Source organism: Palaemon carinicauda, chromosome 10 (assembly GCF_036898095.1).
Source record: "Palaemon carinicauda isolate YSFRI2023 chromosome 10, ASM3689809v2, whole genome shotgun sequence".
In the NCBI taxonomy this organism is placed as follows: Eukaryota; Metazoa; Arthropoda; class Malacostraca; order Decapoda; family Palaemonidae; genus Palaemon; species Palaemon carinicauda.
The window spans coordinates 75499510-75507700 of record NC_090734.1 but is presented as its reverse complement, the minus strand read 5'-3'; positions in this window follow the sequence as shown (position 1 = coordinate 75507700).

Below are 8191 nucleotides of genomic sequence, written 5' to 3'. Positions count from 1 at the left end.
TTTACTTTCTTTCACACACAATCTGTCCACGTCCCGGGCCCATCGCAGCCCGAGCACGTTCACACTCACAGGCTCACTCCACTGTTTCTCGCTATCGAAGGCCAAGTGATTGCTTGCCCACCCTTCTAAGGGCATACCCGCCCCTTTTAAGATGTTATGAACAGACTCATGCTTTTGCCTCATATGTTCTAAATCCTCAAACGTGGCCAGATAGTTATCGACATAAAAAGATTTTACTAAATCTGGGCGCCCTTCCTCTTTAAAATGACAATTTAATATCTATTGTAGCAAAAATGGACTAGCTGTGATGCCGAACACCACGACTCTAAAGGCGAAGGTAAGCGCTCGACCAGCTGCCTCGCGCCACAGAAATCGTGTGTATTTGGCATCACGAGGATCTAACAAAACACGATGGAATGCTTTACTTATGTCGGCTAACATGGCATATCGGTTCAACCTAAACCTTATAATTAAACTATATGCTACCTCTACCAAATTGGGCCCAGGTAAGAGACATTCATTCAATGACTTGCAACCCTTTGACTTTGCCGAGGCATTGAACACGATTCTAAGGGGGGTGGTACGGCTGTCTTTCTTAACACCAAAGTGTGGCATGTAATAACCTTCCACTATGGGATTTTTCACTTCTGATATAAAACCTGCTTCGATATATTTATCTATCACTCCCTGATATTGTTCAAAATATTTCCTATCCTTTCTGAATTTGGTCTGCAACGACTCTAACTGCGCCACAGCGTTACGATAATTGGTTTCTGGCCTAGCATCCGACCCGAATGGTAGGCTAACCTGATATCCCTCAGGTTTTCTTACAACGCTTTGCGATACCTTTCGCACAGCCTCGGCCTCGCGAACAGTGTATTGCTCAGATGGGGCGATGCCAACACGGTCTAATCGCCACCACTCGCCTACATCACACAGATATGGCTCGTCCGTGATTCTGCACACTCTCAACGTTCTTACTTATTCGACCTTTTCCCCTTGGAACAGCCACTGTGGCACCTTCCCGTTCGGGGACATACCATTATGCGTCAAGAAGAGATTTATCCCATCTACTTTTTCAACACCTATAATAAAATAGCTAAAATAATCAGCCCCAACTAAAATGTGAACGTTCTTCATGGTATCTGATTGGTTTGCTGGATCAGCTAACGTGACTCCCTTGGTCAACAGATGCTGTCTGACCTTTACATAACCCACGTTATGTATCGGGACGTCCACGTGTTCGTGTGCCACCAACTTCATACGCACGATTCTTTTCCCCATTTTAACCCTGCAACTTACTACATCGTATTGTCCGCTTATTTCCTCGGAACCAAACGGAGCTATATTCAAGGATACTCTTCCTACCACCGGTAGGCCTAATTGACGGGCAATTTTTGCTGAGATGAAGCTCCTCTGGCTTCCTGAGTCGAGAAATAGGCGGACTCGCTTACTACCTTGCTTTAGTTGAATACCTGCCATGGCTGTTGGCAAGATAGTGCATGGGAGGTCCACATCAGACCTCTGCGCGATCTTTGCGCTTGTGCATGGTTTAGATTCTACTTTAACTTTGGATGGACGGGGGGCAGTTTGGTTCTGCGCAGGCGTCGTATTTACTACGGGGCGGGATGTTGTTGATTGACTATTACTACTATGACTAGGGATTGATTGCGGTCTACCCGCATCGCAAATTGCAGTGTGGTGCTTAGCATTACAGTTTCTACAGGAATTTGAAACGGGACATTTATCGCTACAATGGCCTGATTTCGTGCAATTAAAACAAAGACCCCTTTTTAGCAAAATGCGACGTCTAGCAGCTACGTCAGTCACTTGGCTACATCCGTGAGGCGGATGCCGTTCGCTACAAAATGGGCAGGAATTATTGTGGATGGGATGGGTTTTCGGTCTTACACTACTGTCTGGTCTTTTGTTACTCTCAAGACTGTCTCCTCTCTGCAACGCATCGTCTTCTAGCATTCTCACAATAAAATCTATTGCCTCAAAAAACTCGTCCAAGGTATAGTCGCATTTTCTCAAATGCTCTACCACTTTGCGGTAGAGCTTTCCCTCTGAAAGTTTTTGATTAATGAGGCTCATGACCATGCCCTGGCCTAAGTCATTGGTACTCAGTCTTTTGATTTGTTCAATAATGATGGTCAACTCAAAACGGAACCTTTTGAGTTCTACTGGGTTTAGAGACGGCACAAAGATGTTGGCTAATTTACGGTGCAGAATCACGAGTGTCTGGTGCACGTTGCCATATTGCTTATCTAATAGGTCTAATGCTACACTATAGTTCGCGGCGGTTACACTTAGAGATTTGATGATCCTAAGCGGCTCTTTGCCCAACGTCCCCAATAAATATGTGAATTTAGACACTTCGTCTAAATCAGCTCTTCTATCCACGTGGATTGTGAATAGTTCACGGTACGATGCGTACTCTTGCACTTCCCCTTCAAACGTGGGGAGGGGCAGCGGCTTCAACCTGGGGAGGGCAACATTTCCCGTTGAAGGGCCTTTCACTTTATCTATTCTATTATACAATAGGGTGGAAGCACATGTAGCTTCACCTAACATGTGCCTAATTCGGGCTTCGATACTAGATTCTAGTTTAACGCGCTGGCTTTTGTATAGCTCTTTAAGCTGTCGGACCTCTGCCTGCAACTCCGTTACCAAATTCTGGTAAACGGACTCAGAGTAGGTCTCTATTAGCGCCCTTTGCGTTTCGCTCAGTAAGTCCTGCACTAGGCCCATCGACGCCTCGATATGAACGATCGTGGACACCGCCATCTTAATTAACTTTACTTTACGTTTGGGGGGGTTTGGCAAGGCAAGGAAAGAAAGGTAACTTTACGTTAGGAAGGGACTCAAAGAAACTGACCCACGTGGGCGATCGCACATCGGGACGTAGACGAACCTTTAATTGTTACTTCTCTCCCACCCTTATAAGCTCATATTTTAATTAAGTCCCGTCCGGCTCTGGGAAGCGCTTGTGATCCGGTTCGAAGGACCAAATGTGGCGAAATTTCACCGGTTTATACTAAATAGCCCGATGTGCTGGGCTGATCACAAGGTCTGAAGGAATAACCTCTCAAAACCATTGGGGAAGTAAATAGAATATGGCTATATTTTAACAAAATTTATTATAAAAATAATAATCTAATACGAGAAACATGAAAAATAAACCTTTACTTGACATACAAGAACATGTGCGTGACCGAAAAAAAACTATGTCCGCATCGGACTCAAGATACTAGCAAAATTAATTGAACATTTATAAAGTTATCTCGATAAACGCCTTACCGAGACCTTTTGACGTACTTTACACAATAACACTGATCCCCTGGCACAAGGATCGATGAAATATTAACAGATACAAACTTTACATATCTCTATCAAGACCTACATGGAAACCGACCTGGGTACACTAGGGTGGGGAGAGAGAACAATTAGATAGAACTTACTGTGGTTGGGGACGTCGGATCAAAGAAGCAGAGCGAGCCTCTGCAACCTCCGATGTCACCTTTTTCCCGCAATTTTTCCTGAACCTAAATTTCTAGATTGGATTTTTTATCATGTTACAATAGAATGACGTTATTTTTCTTAATCTTAAATTACAAGTGGTTGATTTCTTTAGTCTCAGCGCCTCCCCTACCAGGCGGTTTCTCTTTTTGGTTCTAAACATTCTCGTCTTGAACGACATTCATTCGCCCGCGAGTTCTCTCCTCTCCCTCCAATTTGACGTAATCGTAGGCGAAGTCAAATGGCGGGAATTTCGATTGATCAGGTCGAAATTCCCGACACCCAGTCTCGTACACGGTTGCCATACGTCCGATAACTTCCCCAAAAAGTAATTTCTTGCAAGTTGTTTATTGCTGATTATCCAATCCGATGAAGCCCCAAATGTTCCGGGAGATTTTCTTTTATTCGAGTTTATTAACATCTTTTCCTTCTTCTTTGTCATCTTTTTTTCCTGTTTCTTCTCTTTCATACGAAATACGGGTTTTGATTTGTGTAATGCAAGGAGTCGTATAAGATGTGGGAGAATTAAAACTTCTGTAACATTATTCCAAAGTTATTTCATTTATGTCTAGGGTAGTGCCATAACCTCTGTACCATGGTCTTTCACTGACTTGGGTTAGAGTTCTCTTACTTGAGGGTACACTTGGGCACACTATTCTATCTTGATATTTCTAAGTATGTATAGTTTATATATGAAATATTTATTTTTGTTATTGTGTTTAAACTTCTTGTAGTTTTTCCTTATTTCCTTTCCTCACTGGGCTATTTTCGCTGTTGGAGCCCTTGGGATTATAGCATCCTGGCTTTCCAACTAGGGTTGTAGCTTAGCAAGTAATAATAATAATAATAATAATAATAATAATAATAATGCAGCTCGTGTATACACACTCATGCGTTCACACACACACAAGTTTTAAGAAAATAAAAGGAAAGTAAAAAATGAAGTACAGTTAAAGAATATTTGAAAAAAGCTGTAAGATTGTAAAGTCTCAATAACAGCAACCAGCAGACCTTTCTCCTTCACAAAGCTCCATTTCTTCAGGTCTAAATACCAGGTCTGAAAAATAACTTATTATTTATAGTGTTGACGCATGGTACTAAACAGTGGTTTGCTTAAAAGGCCTGTTGAAAAGGTCCCTGCCTGGTGATCTGCCGGACTAGGGTTCGAGTCCCGCTGTAGCTCGATAGTTTCTCATAGTGTTGGTAATCTCGCTGATTACTTGAATATATGATCAGTCTCTAGGGCATTATCACTGTCCCTTACCTCTGCCATTCATGAGGCACCTTTAAATCTATAATGGGTCTTCTGATATATTCAAAGATGCAAACCCTGACATGCATAATCTATTTTCCATCGTTTATTGCGCTACGCCAATGACTGCGGGTAAGTGAGTTTTGAATTCTTCAACCTGTAGAACTATCGCTAAGTTGATTGTAGTTGGAAAATTATTTATTTTTATTCTTCAATGTCTTTGTTTTTCCTTGACTGAACCTCCTCAAACGTATTAGGGCAGATGACTACTCTATGAACAGTTGCAGTTTTAAAATAATAGTTTTTGAGATTTTCCTTCTATAAATAACAACAAAGGCAGCAGCTTCGAGTCCACTTCAGGACTGAAGCCTCAGACATGTATTTATTTATATCTGAGGTCTGACCAGTTTTTCTAATCACGATGGCCAACTGAGGATTGGTGATGGAGGGAGGCTTTATTCTGATCACTCACAGTAAACCAGCCTAGTATGGGTGGCCCTGACTACTAAAGCTTTGCTGATTATGGCGTTAAGGAAATATTTTCACCTCGTTAAGGTATCAGCAATGAGAAGGATTTTTTTTCCTATAAACGCTTCCATAAATTTTGTGCTGAGGCCTTTGAAGTGAAGATATTCATTTATGAAAATAAACCAGTTCAAGAGAAACGTAGTTACGATCTTAACATAAATATTTGTATAAACTCAGAGCTTAATTTCATAACATTACCGATGTTTTAATGGCTTTTAGCACTAAATCTAACAATACGTACAAACCAAATGAGCTCCAAAAATCTATATAAATGCCTTTCATTTCGAGACATTTGCATAAGTTTCATTAAAATTTCAAGTATTTTATGAACCACTCAAGTCAAACAATCTGTTATGGCCATAGCCACCTATACTAGGTTGGTTTGCTATGAGAGATCAGACTGAAAACTCTCACTCTCAACAATCCGCAGTGGCCAGCATGATGATGAAAACTGGCCAAACCTCAGACATGAATAAGGACACGTCTGAGGCCTTTGTCCTGCAGTGGACTAGCAAGCGCTGCATTTGTTGTTATATATGCATTGTGTATGTAACTGATATTCTCTCTCTCTCTCTCTCTCTCTCTCTCTCTCTCTCTCTCTCTCTCTCTCTCTCTCTCTCTCTCTCTCTCTCTCTCTCAGTAACCTGTAATTATCTTGGATGTTTTGAGGTCATTCAATTACCAGTACGTTTCCCGTGTTAATAAATCTTACTTAAAATGTGGAATATAATTAAGTGATATTGTCCATCCATAAACACTGACTGGCATCTCGAATGCCTCGGAATTCTGTCAGATTTTAGGTAAAATTCGAAGTAAATAATCTTTGCTTCATCGTTTTTATTATCTTATCAAAAAATGCGCTTTTCTTTCCAATGTTAGATTTTTGCGTGGAGGTTTCAAGAAAAGATGGTAATTTTGTATATATTTTTGTCTTCTTTTTCATAACAGCGGTCAATTATGGGATGTGCCTCATTTAATAGATAAATTTCTATAATTTTCATAATTAATTAAAAAAAGAAGCCTTTCATATTTTTAAATTGATTTCGCATTAGTAATAAGAAAAACCTCTGGATTGATTTTGTGTTTTTTCCTGGGCGGTTAACGTTAGTGAGAATCATACACAAATATATATACAGCAGCAATAAATACAGGCATTTCTAGTCCACAGTAGGGCAAAGGACTTAGGCATGTCTAAATTCATGACCAGGGTTTAGTCAGTTTTCATCAACACGTTCACAGAAAACCTACCTATTATGCATGACCCTGACAAATACAGTTTTGCTGATCATGGCGATACAAAAACCGCTTCACCATATTAAGGTATTCCTACTCAGAAAGGGAATATATATATATATATATATATATATATATATATATATATATACCATCAGCTGTTTCTAGTCCACTGCAGGACAAACACCTCAGACATATAATTCTATTCCGGTCTGTTTATGGTCTTTCTATGCCAGTCTATACCCACAAATTTTCTTAGCTCGTCAATCCTTCGTCTTCTCTTCCTTCCCCTGCTTCGTTTGCAATCTTTAGGAACCCAGTCTTTTATTTTTCTTGTTCATACATACTACTACTACCACTATTACTTCAACTGTGACATACTTAAGGGTTTCGCCCAGACCAAAGGGCTCATCAGGTGGGTTTTGCCAACTTCTATATTTGTAGGCTTGGTTCTAACGACCCTTTCCTAAAGCCCAGCATCCTTAGGCCAGGCATTTAAGCCTCTCAATATAAGGCCAGGCTTTTAGCCATTCATTATAGGGCCAGCCATTTAGGCCATTCATTATAAGGCCAGGCTTTTAAATCATTCATCCTAAGGCCAGGCTTTTAAGCCTTGCATTATAGGGCCAGGCATTTAAGCCATTCATTATAAGGCCAGACATTTAAGCCATTCATTTTCAGGCTAGGCATTTAAGCCACTCGTCTTCTGGCCAGGCATTTAACCTTCCATCCTAAGGCCAGGCTTTTAAAATATTCATCCAAAGGCCAGGCATTTAAGCCTTGCATTATAGAGCCAGGCATTTAAGCCATTCATTATAAGGCCAGACATTTAAGCCATTCATTTTCAGGCTAGGCATTTAAGCCGCTCGTCTTCTGGCCAGGCATTTAACCTTCCATCCTAAGGCCAGGCTTTTAAATTATTCATCCAAAGGCCAGGCATTTAAGCCTTGCATTATAGAGCCAGGCATTTAAGCCATTCATTATAAGGCCAGACATTTAAGACATTCATTTTCAGGCTAGGCATTTAAGCCGCTCGTCTTCTGGCCAGGCATTTAACCTTCCATCCTAACGCCAGGCTTTTAAATTATTCATTCAAAGGCCAGGCATTTAAGCCTTGCATTATAGAGCCAGATATTTAAGCCATTCATTTTCAGGCTAGGCATTTAAGCCACTCGTCTTCTGGCCAGGCATTTAACCTTCCATCCTAAGGCCAGGCTTTTAAAATATTCATCCAAAGGCCAGGCATTTAAGCCTTGCATTATAGAGCCAGGCATTTAAGCCATTCATTATAAGGCCAGACATTTAAGACATTCATTTTCAGGCTAGGCATTTAAGCCACTCGTCTTCTGGCCAGGCATTTAACCTTCCATCCTAAGGCCAGGCTTTTAAATTATTCATCCAAAGGCCAGGCATTTAAGCCTTGCATTATAGAGCCAGACATTTAAGCCATTCATTTTCAGGCTAGGCATTTAAGCCACTCGTCTTCTGGCCAGGCATTTAACCTTCCATCCTAAGGCCAGGCTTTTAAATCATTCATCCAAAGGCCAGGCATTTAAGCCTTGCATTATAGAGCCAGGCATTTAAGCCATTCATTATAAGGCCAGACATTTAAGCCATTCATTTTCAGGCTAGGCATTTAAGCCGCTCGTCTTCTGG